Genomic DNA, 12,365 nt, shown 5'->3' with positions numbered 1-12,365 from the left:
CTGCTCTGTGCATGACGGGGCGGCGCCCCAACTCCCCAATCAGCCCTGCTCTGAGCCCAATCAGGGGCTGCACCTAGGGATTGGGCCTGCCCTCTGCCACCCAGGAGCAGGCCTAAGCCAGCAAATCATTATCTCCCGAGGGGTCCCAGACTGCGAGAGGGCACAGGCCGGGCTGAGGGACCCCCCCCCCCCCAAGTGCACAAATTTTTGTGCACCGGGCCTCTAGTATATTATAATTTAAATTGTAGTCATACAGGAAGTGGTACAAGTCAAACACTCTAAAGGGTCCAAGATTTTGCTCAGCTTGCAAGCTTAAAAAGTTGGCCCGCCATAGTGTTATGGATGCTGGCAGAAGACATAAGACTCCTGGATCAGAGACAAAGGATTTGATTATAGCACAGCAGGTAGAATGAGATGTTTGTGCTAGTTCCCTATGTTTTCTACCCCCCTGAGGGTTACATGCTGTGGAGTGACACAGTTGGTTTTTGTCACAGCTGAGGAACCTGAGTGTAGGAAACTCCATTCTTTTATGGTGGGCCACAAACAAACCCAACCATTATTTACTCTAAAGACATTACCTTTATTATACTGGACAGAAAACAAACTTGCCCTTTTCTCTGGTGAAAAGCACTATCTCTATTTTCAAAGGCTGTTTGCTATACACACCCTTGAAAAGATAGTCTAGAAGAAAATGTTGTCAGTGCTTCAGCTTACAATATGTGTAGGAACACAGGCTTCATGGAGAACTGTCTCCCAATACTGCAGTGGTACAAGTTAGTGTTAATATGGATACATAGCCAGGAGGGAGATAAAACGGAGTAAGCTGGCCAAAGCAGATACCAAAAAATAAAATTAACACAGCTAGAATAAGAAATCCTAGGTCTAATTAAAAGCAGAGGCTAGAGAAAAGCAGGCAGAAAGGTTGGCATATGCTTGAGTCATGGAGAGAGAAGAAAAAGGGTTTGAGTGAGAAATACAGAATCTAAGAAGCCTCTTAGGAAATATAGAGGTCATCGGAAAGAGCATGCTCAGGTTGCAGTGCCAGCTTAAAAGAATCATGTTCCTTCCAAAATCATGTTGCTAAGAAACAGTACCTAGCAAATCTGTGAGTAAAATAAGGTAAAGATAAAAAAGAAAAGCCAAGTTGATTTCTATTGCTATTACAAAGATAAACACTAAAGTACCACACTCTACCTGTAATTTAATGACTTACAGTAGATGGGGGTGGTGGATGTTTACCACTGCACCAGTTTTTTGGAGAAATTTCAAGCCAGTCGCTTTTAATCTTACCCAGCTTGAGTATTTAGGCTTTTCCCCCTCTACCTCATCATAATTCTTCCATTTCAGGGGCTAATGAGTGAGCTAGGATGTTAAAAGTGTGAGGGGATTGTTATGTGAAGGTAATTATTGAACAGTTACAATAAACAACAAACCCCCCTTATAGGGGTTTAACCCAATAAATTATATCTTTCATTCACAAAATTCATTCCTCATGTTCCTGATCAGAGAGTATATTAGTCAGCTTTGCTGCATCCACAAAATTCCCAAAATTTTAGTCACTTACAACAGGCTACATTTTATATTAGTGGCTGCAGATGCTGTGTCTCTGCTTGATTTCATTTGCCTCTGCTCCATGTTTCTTATCCCTGGACCTAGGCTAAGGAATAATTGTCAGTATGTGATGTACCACTTTCATGGCAGGAAACAGAAGCTAAAGAACCGGAAGAGTCTCACGGTGCCTCCTAAAGCTTCTGAAAGGTGGTAGCCTACATCATGTTTGCTCACATTTCTTTACCTCAACAATATCACACAGCTGATCTTAACATCAATAAGTGGGAGTCCTACAAGGAAGTGAATGTATTTGTGAACAATAATGTAACTTATGATGAGTCATTTTCTTGGGAATTTTTTTTCAAACTGAAACTTGGGGATCTTTCCTCCATTGGGCAGCACCATTATCTAGGGTACCTTTGAGATGGAGAGGAAAGTAGCTGACAGGAAACTTGCTAAAAAAGCAATAGTCAAGAAGTGTGTGTATGGGGGAAGGGGGGTTTTTAATCCAAAAGCAAGTTCAAGAAAATACATCAAGAAAGGGAAGAGGTATAGGTCATAGTCATGGCTTAGCAATTGCTGACCCTGACTATGGTGCTCTGTTGACTGGGTCATTCAGGACACTCAAAAGAATCTCTCTGGCTATCAGACAGGGAAGAGGCACCAACAATTTGTCCTTCTGTCCCCAACAGTTCACTGGCTGCCCCAGGCAATGATGAGTAGACAGAACCCCTTTTCCTCTGTCCCAGTCAAATGGCAGGCAACTCGGTGGGTTGCTGAAGCTCAGCATTCTGGTTCCTGCAACTGCTTGGGCATATGCATCTATTTCTCCACTCTGTAATTATAAGTAGTTCTGCTCTTAAATTAACTTTTCTTTTTATATTTATTATGTGGCCTAAGTGTCACAGGGGCCGTAGAAAATTAAGGAAATGCAGTGAGCCAGGGGATCATCTTTGCTGAAGAAAGAACTTCCTTTCTAAGTTTGGGTAGAGGCAACAGAAAGTCAGACTGTGAGTAAGTAGAGGGCAGAATGCATGAGGGGGAGTCATCATTCAGGAGAGGTTATGCTTGCCCTAGCCTGGAGCACTGCGTCCTAATGTATCACTTGGATAAATAAGAAGTCTGTGCGGCTACAGTAAGATTCAAATATGCAACAGGACCTTGAGGAAATACTTTGCTCACCAGCATCTCAGTTTTATGTGTCCCCCAGTGTCTATCCAAATTCCAGTTTCCCATGACTACACTCCAGATACACAGAGAGCCATTATTTGACTATTTATTTTTTTAGAAGCCTCACATCAACTACCCAGCTTTAAATTGAGAGCTCAAAGCTGCTTGAATTACCCCACTAGTCTACTAGTTAAGTCCAATATATTCCAGAAACTCTGGGGAAGGCTACATGCATGTGGACCTGGAACTTTAAGAGAAATTACATGTGTGCATCAATGAGGAAAGAATGCCCTGGCTAAAGGCATTGCTTATCATGTCCCCTCAATTCTTTATGCATTTCTTCCCAAAATTGCTCTGTCCATTTCTTGGCTGTTTAAATGTCATTACTATTCTAGCCACAAGTAAGTTTTTGACATTCTGAATGAACAGTTTGCTTGCATGCCCCAAATGGGAGGGGACATGTCAAGAGGGTGCTCCTGAGAGTGACAGAGAACATGGGAGAACATAGTATGTGAGACTGTTTGAGTCATGATTGTGAAAAGTTTGGTGGCAGCAGCTGTATCTTTACTGTAAGGAATAAACACCCAAACCCCAGTGGCTTCATGGAATGACTAGTGGGGAGGGAAGGGTTGAGTTTGGTAGGCCACCTTATGAGTAGATCATAAAAGGACCCAGATCCTATCTAGTTTGGGGGCCATCCCCCTTCTAGAGGCTCAGATTCTTCTCCATTCAGGCTACAAATGAGAAAAGAAACAGTGGATTATGAGCTGGGCTTAGAAAATGGCCTCAATCACTTCTGACCATTCCTTTGGCTAGAACTCGCCACCCCCACCCCCACCTAACTGGAGATGGGGGAAGGGTGGGCAATCTAATCTAGCTGAATGATCAGAAAGATCAGGACAGGAATGTAGTAAACCATCTGTCAGGTTTTGCAACAAACTCGTCCTAAAATTAAGAATGCAGTCAAAGCCTCTTTACTTTGGATCCTCAGTGTTTGCAAATTATTGACAAACACATTATTTCCCTCTGCTTTTCTGGGTGATGATGCTCTTGCCCAAGAAGCCACTGCAGTGCTCAGAATGCTAATGGCAGGCCTCCCTCCCACCCATTCACTCCTCAACCCCATCCTACATAGTAAAGATATTGCTGGTGGCAGTGAAGTGTTGCTTAGGGTGCTGGTGGGGTTAGTAAGTAATGGATTATAAAATATTGCTTGGGACACTGAATTTATACTTTTATCACTGTCCACTTTTTCAGCTTTCTCCACAACCACAGTATCCTAGAACTAATTAATTCCTGTTTTTTTTTTCCGATCTACAGCCTGAGCTTATTTTAAATACTAATGCCCACCCTTAGGGCTTCCTGACACTTATTCTATGGGCAAGACAGCATGCCAACTGGAGGATATAAAATTATTTTAAAAATAGCATTTCTGTCCCCACCCATAACTTTCAGAAGAATAGGTATAGGGATATTCTTGGATGGAATAAAATTGGTGCCTATTCCCTGCCCCCAGCTTCCCCTTCATTTTTAATTGCTTCCTTCCTCCCACTGTTTTCCAGACTATCTGAATTGTATCAGTCCCGGGCATATGGGAATGTGAGTACCCCGATGGCTATTGTCAGCCAGGAAATAACCACCGTTCAAACACTAATGATCATATTTGACGTGATAAAATGGATGTGAATATTAAGTTTGAACCATCTTGGCACCATCTCAGATTTAAAAAACAGCCATGAGAACTGATAGCTTTGCATAAACATCTTTCTTGCTATTTTCTCTGATTCTGACATATTCACATTTCACTACATGAGTGAACACCACCATCCACCCACTCACCATGCGTTCACTTTATATATAGCTATAGATACTCAATGCAAGACCAAGCAAAAAAGGATTCATGTAACAGAATTTGTGGGAGGATTTTTGAAGATAGCAAAGGATAAAATTTTTATATTTAATTTTTGTCTTGTCTTGATTCTACAAAATACTCTTATTAAGGCACTACATATCCATGTACTTGAGCTTCTTGGTTATGCATTCATTAACTTGTGCATTCAATATTGATTGTGTATGCCCTGAATACCTGGGACTATGCTAGGTTCTGGGAATTCAGAGTGGAATGTTATAGTTCTTGCATAAGTCTCATGGCTGCTATTATAGAAGTAAATAATAGTAACTGTTATATCTGGGAAAGAGAGGGAAGTGAGAAAAGGCTTTATAGCCTCGGATGATGGTCCTTCAAAGATAAGGTATTATCCAGCTGGAAGACTTTATCTTTTATACCTTTGTACTGAGTACTCACCATGTGCCATCCACTGTTTGGGGAACTACAGATATGATTAGGGCTAAGATTTCAGAGATTGTTAGGGTTTATATTTTATAAGACCTTATACACCTTGCATGGAGTTGGCCTTCATGCCTGAAGTTTTTGTGAATAGGGAGTCACAGGCTTGGGTTCTCAGAACTGCTTTCTTACTCACTGCCACCATAGGGAACACAAAAAAGATTACACAGGGTTCTTCACTTCATACAATGAGATATTTAGGGACCTTTTCAGATGGACAAGGTCATTCGGTTCTATTTGTGTTCTCATCCTGAACATATTCCACATTTCAATCATAATGAGAGAAAATATTACTCTTGGCTTAAAGTTTCATTCACCATTTCTTTGCACTCCTTGGGTATTGGGAAGTCCCTGAAATCAGAGCTCTTGGAGCTCAATTCGAGGGTTCTGGGGGATTCAATCCCTAGAAAAAAAGGTAAGATGTCCCAGAATGTGCCTTGGATTCTCTGTAAGCAGCTAAGCACAGTATGGGAACAGGAAGAAAAAAAAAAAAACATGGAAGGCCCTCAAGTTTTTATGCTTCCAAGAATGAGGGCCTAGCATTTAAACAAGCTACACTTGGTTCCAATTTACAGTGAGACTCCCTGCTTACTTTCAAATTCTGGCTACACCTCACTGATTCCAACCACTGACTACCCTCCCTCTCATTTCAAAAAATTCTGACCTAACAGTCACTTAATTCTGACTTCAGTAAGATTACTCTTTAGGAAGTTTTGTTTTGTTTTTATGTTTTTTTGACAGAACCTGCCTCAGATTTGTTTGTAAAAATAGCAGCAGCCTAGGGGTCCCACCAATCCTTTGGTCCTCACATTGGCAGACAGAGGCCTCCACTGTGCAGCTTTCATGGGTGCATGGGCACCTTTGGGAGCCAGAGCTTGAGCCTGAGCTGTAGCTGCAGCCTGAGGCCTGATTTGAATGTTGGCCTTGGACTTTGGCCAGCAGAGCCTGAGACCCTTGGCAATGCGGGCATGAGCATGTTTCCCAAGCTTGGGATGCGTGATGTAGGCAAGTTGACTGAGCTTGTGATAGCCATCCTTTGGGGTCTTGGGCTTGAACTCCTTGGGCTTTCTGAGGGCGCTCATGGCCTTGGCATTGTTGGCCTGCATCTTCTCCAGGTTCTTCTTCTTGTGATTCTTGGCAAAGCACATGTTCCTTAGGAACTTAGGGAAAACCCCCTTTAAAAAGTCATATCTTTGTGATCGGGGTTTCTTGATGCTGTCCTGTGCCATTTTGGGGACTGGTTGTATGTGGTGTGGTTCTTGGACTTGGCCATATCTTCACCAAGGCCTGTGGCTCCTGAAGTACCTGGGACTAGAAGAGCCAGGACACATGTTTTCCATGGAACAATTTAAATACAGTGGTCTCTTATGACCCTCTAAAAAAGACCACTTCCCCCCACCCACAAATCAAAGACCCCAGATAATCCTGGGAGAAATCTAAGCTCAAAGCCTGGCCTGGACATCTTCCAAAGCTGTCCAGAAAAGGATGCTTGTGCCGCTTCTCCCCCTCCCCACAGACATGGGACCTAGATTACCTTCCTTATTGCAGCTCCACTGCGGGTGTGGTGGACCATGCCAGTGAGAACAGGCTGAGCAAGTTCCCTCTTAGTGGGATATTGGCATCCCTTGCCTCAACAGCTGTCTGATCACCTGTAGCCAAATACTCCAGCAGCTGACTCCCAGGAAGCTATTGAGGATTTCAGCTATTGTTGTAACAACATTTTTCATCCATACCAGCTTTTTTGCACTCCTTGGGTATTGGGAAGTCCCTGAAATCAGACTGTGTATGAGCGGGTGAAGCAAAACTTTCTGCAGGAGTAGCCATATTTCTTCTTCACCCCCACCCCCTCACCAATGTTTATGTTCATTAGATTTGGGGAGAGTATTCAGTTTTTGGCAGGCTGAGTTTAAAATGTAAAGTTCACTGAGTAACTCCAGCCTGTATCACTCTCAGGTGGACCTAATTAACATCTCTTACGTTTTAAAGTTCCATTGGCTAGTGTTCTCTGAACCAAGCCTTCAGCATCAGGGTATCTGCAGACCCCCTCTTGCTAACTTTACAGGCATTCAGGAGGGTGACTTGCCCAGCTCTCCAGTTTCTCATCTTGTCCAAAGACTCGCTCAACAACGTTTAGGCATGAAAAAAGATTGAAGTGTTCATTGATTTGGAGATGCTGATAACCTCAACATAGGGTGGGGGCGAAAACCTCGACAACCCATTTGCCTTCAACATTTCCTGGGCATTGCATCACAGGTGATGAAATTAGCGAGTAAGTTCAAACCCATGTATTCAGTTGAGTCTTGGGTAATTACTGATTCAGAATCTTGTATTGAACAAGTACTAAATGCCTTTGACATTGTATCTGATTATTTAGTGATCAACTGAGTGGAATGTTATGGGAAGGAACAAGAAGTCCTACTGGCTAATCTAAGAGTGCAGGCATGGAAGTTTACCTTCCCATCTGCTGCCTCTGGCACTCACAGCCACACTGGCGTTCAGGAAATGCAAGCAGGTGCAAGAACTGCTGGGAAATGGAAGCTCTAGAAAAGAAAGAAAAAGATAGGCAGCTATCCTTAACCGGTTTGTTCAGTGGATAGAGCATTGGCCTATGGACTGAAGGGCCCCAGGTTCAATTCCATCAGGGCAAATGTCAGATTGTGGGCTCGATCCCCAGTAGGGGGTGTGCAGGAAGCAGCTGAACAATGATTCTCTCTCATCATTGATGTTTCTATCTCTTTCACTCTCTCCATTCCTCTCTGAAATCAATAAACACACATTTAAAAAAAAAAAAAGTATTTTTTTCTAAACAATCATGACATGTGCAAATAATGAATACTCCCCCAAAGAAATATATATTTGTGTTCACCAAGTTCCTACCTCAATCCCAGAACTAGAGGAGGCAAGTGTATGGAAATTTTAGAATAACATTTTTATGCTTGTTTCTAGCCATTAATAATTCAGAATTTTTGAGGTCTAATCTTGGAACACTATACTATGAGATAAAGGAAATCTGTTCTAAATGATTACAGGTTGGCCATTCACATTTGGTCTCAATTTTATATTAAGAATTTAAATAATCCTATCTAATAAAGAGTGATTATGCAAATTCCCACAGCGGAGGTGGGGGATGGGGGGGTTGGGTTCCGTAACACAAGATGGCTGCGCCCATAGCGGAGGCCGGGTTCCCCTAACGAGCTTTAATGAGCAATCAGCAGGGACCTGAGGCTGCACACCCCCTCCCTGCGGGGCGTGATGGGGGCCCTGAGGCTGTGCCCCCACATCCAGCACTGGGCCAGGGGACCTGAGGCTACACCCCCCTGCCCAGTGGGACTTGACAAGGGTGGGGCCTGCTGGGTCTGGATCTCACCCAATGGGGGTGGGACCAGCTGGGTCTGGGTCTCGCACAATTTTGAGGTGCCGTGGGTGGGTGGGGACTTCACTCTGGGTACCATGGTATGCCCCAGACTCTGACAGGAGGAAGATTTTCATATACATTTTACTAATTTTCTTTCATCTCTTGACACTTCTATTATAGAGAAAAGGCAAATAGCAATATTAAAATATTTCCTCTAATTAATCCCCTTTCAATGTGCACAAATTTTGTGCACCGGGCCACTAGTACTATATAATAAAGAGATAATATGCAAATTGACCCTCACTCTGTCACACCGTCACAAGATGGCTGTGCCCACAGCAGAGGCAGGGTTACCAAAATGAGCCATAACGAGTGATCAGCAGGGACCTGAGGCTGCGTGGTGCCAGGCCGGGGCGGGGGACCTGTGGCTGCACCCCCTGTCTGGCAGGGCTTTACGGGGGACCTCAGACCATGCCCAGCGGGTCTTGATGGGGGACCTCAGGCCATGCACCCCACCCCAATGCCAAGCTGGGGGACCTGAGGGTGCGCCGGGGGACCTGAGGCTGCTCCCTCTACCTGGCGGGGCTTGTTGAGGGTGGGGCTGGCCAGGTCTGGATCTCGCCCAATTCGGGTGGGGCTGGCCGGGTCTGGGTCTTGCGCAATTTCAAGGTGCACGCGGGTGGGCAGGGACTTGACTCTGGGTCCCGCGGCACTCCCCAGACTCTGACAGGAGGGAGATTTTCATATACATTTTCCTAATTTTCTTTCATCTCTGACACTTCTATTATAGAGAAAGGGCAAATAGCAATATTAAAATATTTCCTCTAATTACCTTTTAATGTTCATGAATTTCATGCACCAGGCCATTAGTAATAATAATATACAAAAATACCAGAATTTTTGAATCACTACCACACTCCTGAAAATCTTACTGCAGGCTAGACTACATAGTTAGCTTTTCTATAGTAATTATTGAAGTTTGTCCAATTTAATAGCATTGGGAAAGGAAAAAAAACTAATGCATTGATTATAAAAAGAGCATATGTCTGATTATTAAATTTAGACCCACTTGACTTTTGCCACTTTCTTTGTGATTATTACCTCTCTGGGTCTAATTTTCTCACCCCATTTTATATTTCAAGGGATGAACTAGACAATCTCTAATATTCATTCCATACTTAAAATCATATAATATAGATATTTTGAAGGATAATTTTTAATACAAAGAAGTGAAATGTTGGAGGTGTAGGATAAAAGTGGATTCACAAAGGAGTTATTTATAGAACAAAGTAGAGAGGAGAACATGGTTGTGACTAGAGATTTGGCTTGCAATGTTCATAAGATAGACTTAGTAATTAAATAATGCACAATTGTAATTTATTTGATTTAATTATAGTTTCAACCCTCAGATTCCCTTGCACTAAAGTAAAATAGTCCTGTCATGCCCATTATAATAGAACTAGAGGCCCGATGCATGAAATTCTTGCAAGGAGCTCTGCTCTCGCAGCCTTGGCCAGCTCTCGTAGCCCCTTGCAGCCTCAGCTGGCCCTCACAGGCCCTCACAGCCTTGGCCAGCCCTCACAGCCCCAGTTTCATCCAGAAGGTATCCCAGATGGTCATCCGAAAGGATGTCTGGATGGTTGTTCTGCTGTTTGGTCTAATTAGCATATTAGCTCTTTATGATATAGGATACTAGTAGCCTGGTGCATGAAATTCGTGCACATTAAAAGGGAATTAATTGCCCTAACCAGGTTGGCTCAGTAAATAGAGCATCAGCCTGCAGACTCAAGGGTCCCAGGTTCGATTCTGGTCAAGGGCATGTACCTTGGTTGTGGGCACATCCCCAGTGGGGAGTGTGCAGGAGGCAGCTGATCGATGTTTCTCTCTCATCGATGTTTCTAACTCTCTATCCCTCTCCCTTTCTCTCTGTAAAAAATCAATAAAATATATTTTTTTAAAAGGGAATTAATTAGTGGAGATATTTTAATATTGCCATTTGCCCTTTCTCTATAATAGAAGTGTGAGAGATGAAAGGAAATTAGTAAAATGTATATGAAAATAATATATAAATTTATTAATAAATAAACAGTAACAAAAGCATATAACAACAACAGAGGCATGATATAAAAACGATAAAACATGATATGAAAATAAAAACATGATATGAAAACAACAGAAACATGATATAAAAACAACAGTGATGCAAACAATGACTGATAAAGTGATTAAACTTATTATAATATCTCCCTGTACACCACATTAAGAGTGAAAACACTTTCAGAGTGCTTGACTAATTTCCCTTGTGATGAAGTATTTAGAACTTTAACTGTAATGTTACATGCTCTTCAAACTCGAGAGAAAGCAACATATAACTGACCATGTGTGAAAACGGGTTCAGGTAGGAATATTCCTACTCTGTCTAGAGTTTGTCCTCGTGATTTATTAATAATCATTGCAAATACTGGCATCATGGGAAACTGTCGTCGAATTAATTTAAATGGGAAGCCAGTGTCAGATGGGGACAAATCAATTCTTGGAATCAGAACAACCTCTCCCTCTGTAGATCCTGTTAATACTTCAGCTTTGATAATGTTAGGTCGTAATCTTTTGATAATAAATCTGGTACCATTACAAAGACCTCATTTACTATTAAGTTTTCTCAATAGCATGATGATTGCACCCACTTTCAATTTTAATTTATGACACAGCATTCCCAAAGGAGTAATACTATTAAGAAATTCGATGGCAAAATTTTCCTTTTCAGCAGCATCTGTTGAATCAATGGAATCATCACTGTGAAAATCTCCATCGAGTATATCCAAAATTTCTTCATTTAATTTTTGAAAGTGCTCACTTTTTGGAAAAAGAATTTCATATTTAGATATATTTTTAATATTATCTATAGATATACTATTTCCAAAGGTAGCTTCAATAATAGATCCATTACAAATCATTTCACAGGGGATTTCAATAATATCCATTCCTAAATGAAAACTGCTACCAAGTTTGCCATCTCCAAGTTTTACTAACTATTCACTATAAGCAGAATCCTCTGATCTCATATTTGTTTTAAGAGACAATTTATTGAAACATCCCCAAACATTACAGTACTTTAAACTCATTTGTACTATGGCCGATCCCATAGCATGCGGTACAATACTGAGACATTGTCGAATATCCTCTCCAAGAAGGAGAACTTTCCCACCAAATACAATATTCAAATTCATAATTTCTCTTAGTAATCTGTCTATGGCATTTATAGCAGTGGTTCTCAACCTGTGGGTCGCGACCCCTTTGGTGGTCCAATGACCCTTTCATAGGGGTCGCCTAAGACCATCCTGCATATCAGATATTTACATTACGATTCATAACAGTAGCAACATTACAGTTATGAAGTAGCAACGAAAATAATTTTATGGTTGGGTCACAACATGAGGAACTATATTTAAAGGGCCAGAAGGTTGAGAAACACTGGTTTATAGCATGACTGGATGCCATAATGCATTCATCAATAATGAGAAGTTGGGCCTTTTTAATAGTTTTAGCAACTTCACTGTTTATAACGAGTCTAGAAATTGAAGTTTCATTTAATGGAATGGGTCATTTATATTGGGAATGAAAGGTTCTTCCACTGAGAAGTAAATTTGCAGCAATTCCTGTAGATGCTGTGGGTAAAACAGTACTACTACAACCTCTAATATAATGTATTAAAACTTTATTGTGGGGAGCCGCTACAGTGTTTTGGACAGGTTTAAGCCTTGGACTAATGAGAGGGCATAGTCCTCTCATTTCCATGTGCAAGTCCCAGCTTGGAGAGCAGGGCCCTCCCAGCACAATTATAGCCAACAGCTATAGTTGTAAGCTTGAACCTGTGGTACAAACACATGGCCCCATGTGCCTGAGTCATGTTGGCTTGATAGAGTTCAGGTGCAAGTAGTTGAG

General features: G+C 41.9%; 1 pseudogene; it reads right to left on the bottom strand.

Moving 5' to 3' along the window:
• Nucleotides 1-5,817: 5,817 nt before the first annotated feature.
• LOC139002640 (large ribosomal subunit protein eL29 pseudogene) lies at nucleotides 5,818-6,297 on the bottom strand (annotated as a pseudogene).
• Between the last annotated feature and the right edge of the window lie 6,068 nt (nucleotides 6,298-12,365).

Source organism: Myotis yumanensis, unplaced genomic scaffold (assembly GCF_028538775.1).
Source record: "Myotis yumanensis isolate MYYU_CA2020_CCGP unplaced genomic scaffold, mMyoYum1.0.hap1 SCAF_2, whole genome shotgun sequence".
Classification (NCBI taxonomy): Eukaryota; Metazoa; Chordata; class Mammalia; order Chiroptera; family Vespertilionidae; genus Myotis; species Myotis yumanensis.
Note: the sequence above shows the minus strand (reverse complement) of the source record. Positions and strands in the feature narration are given on the sequence as shown.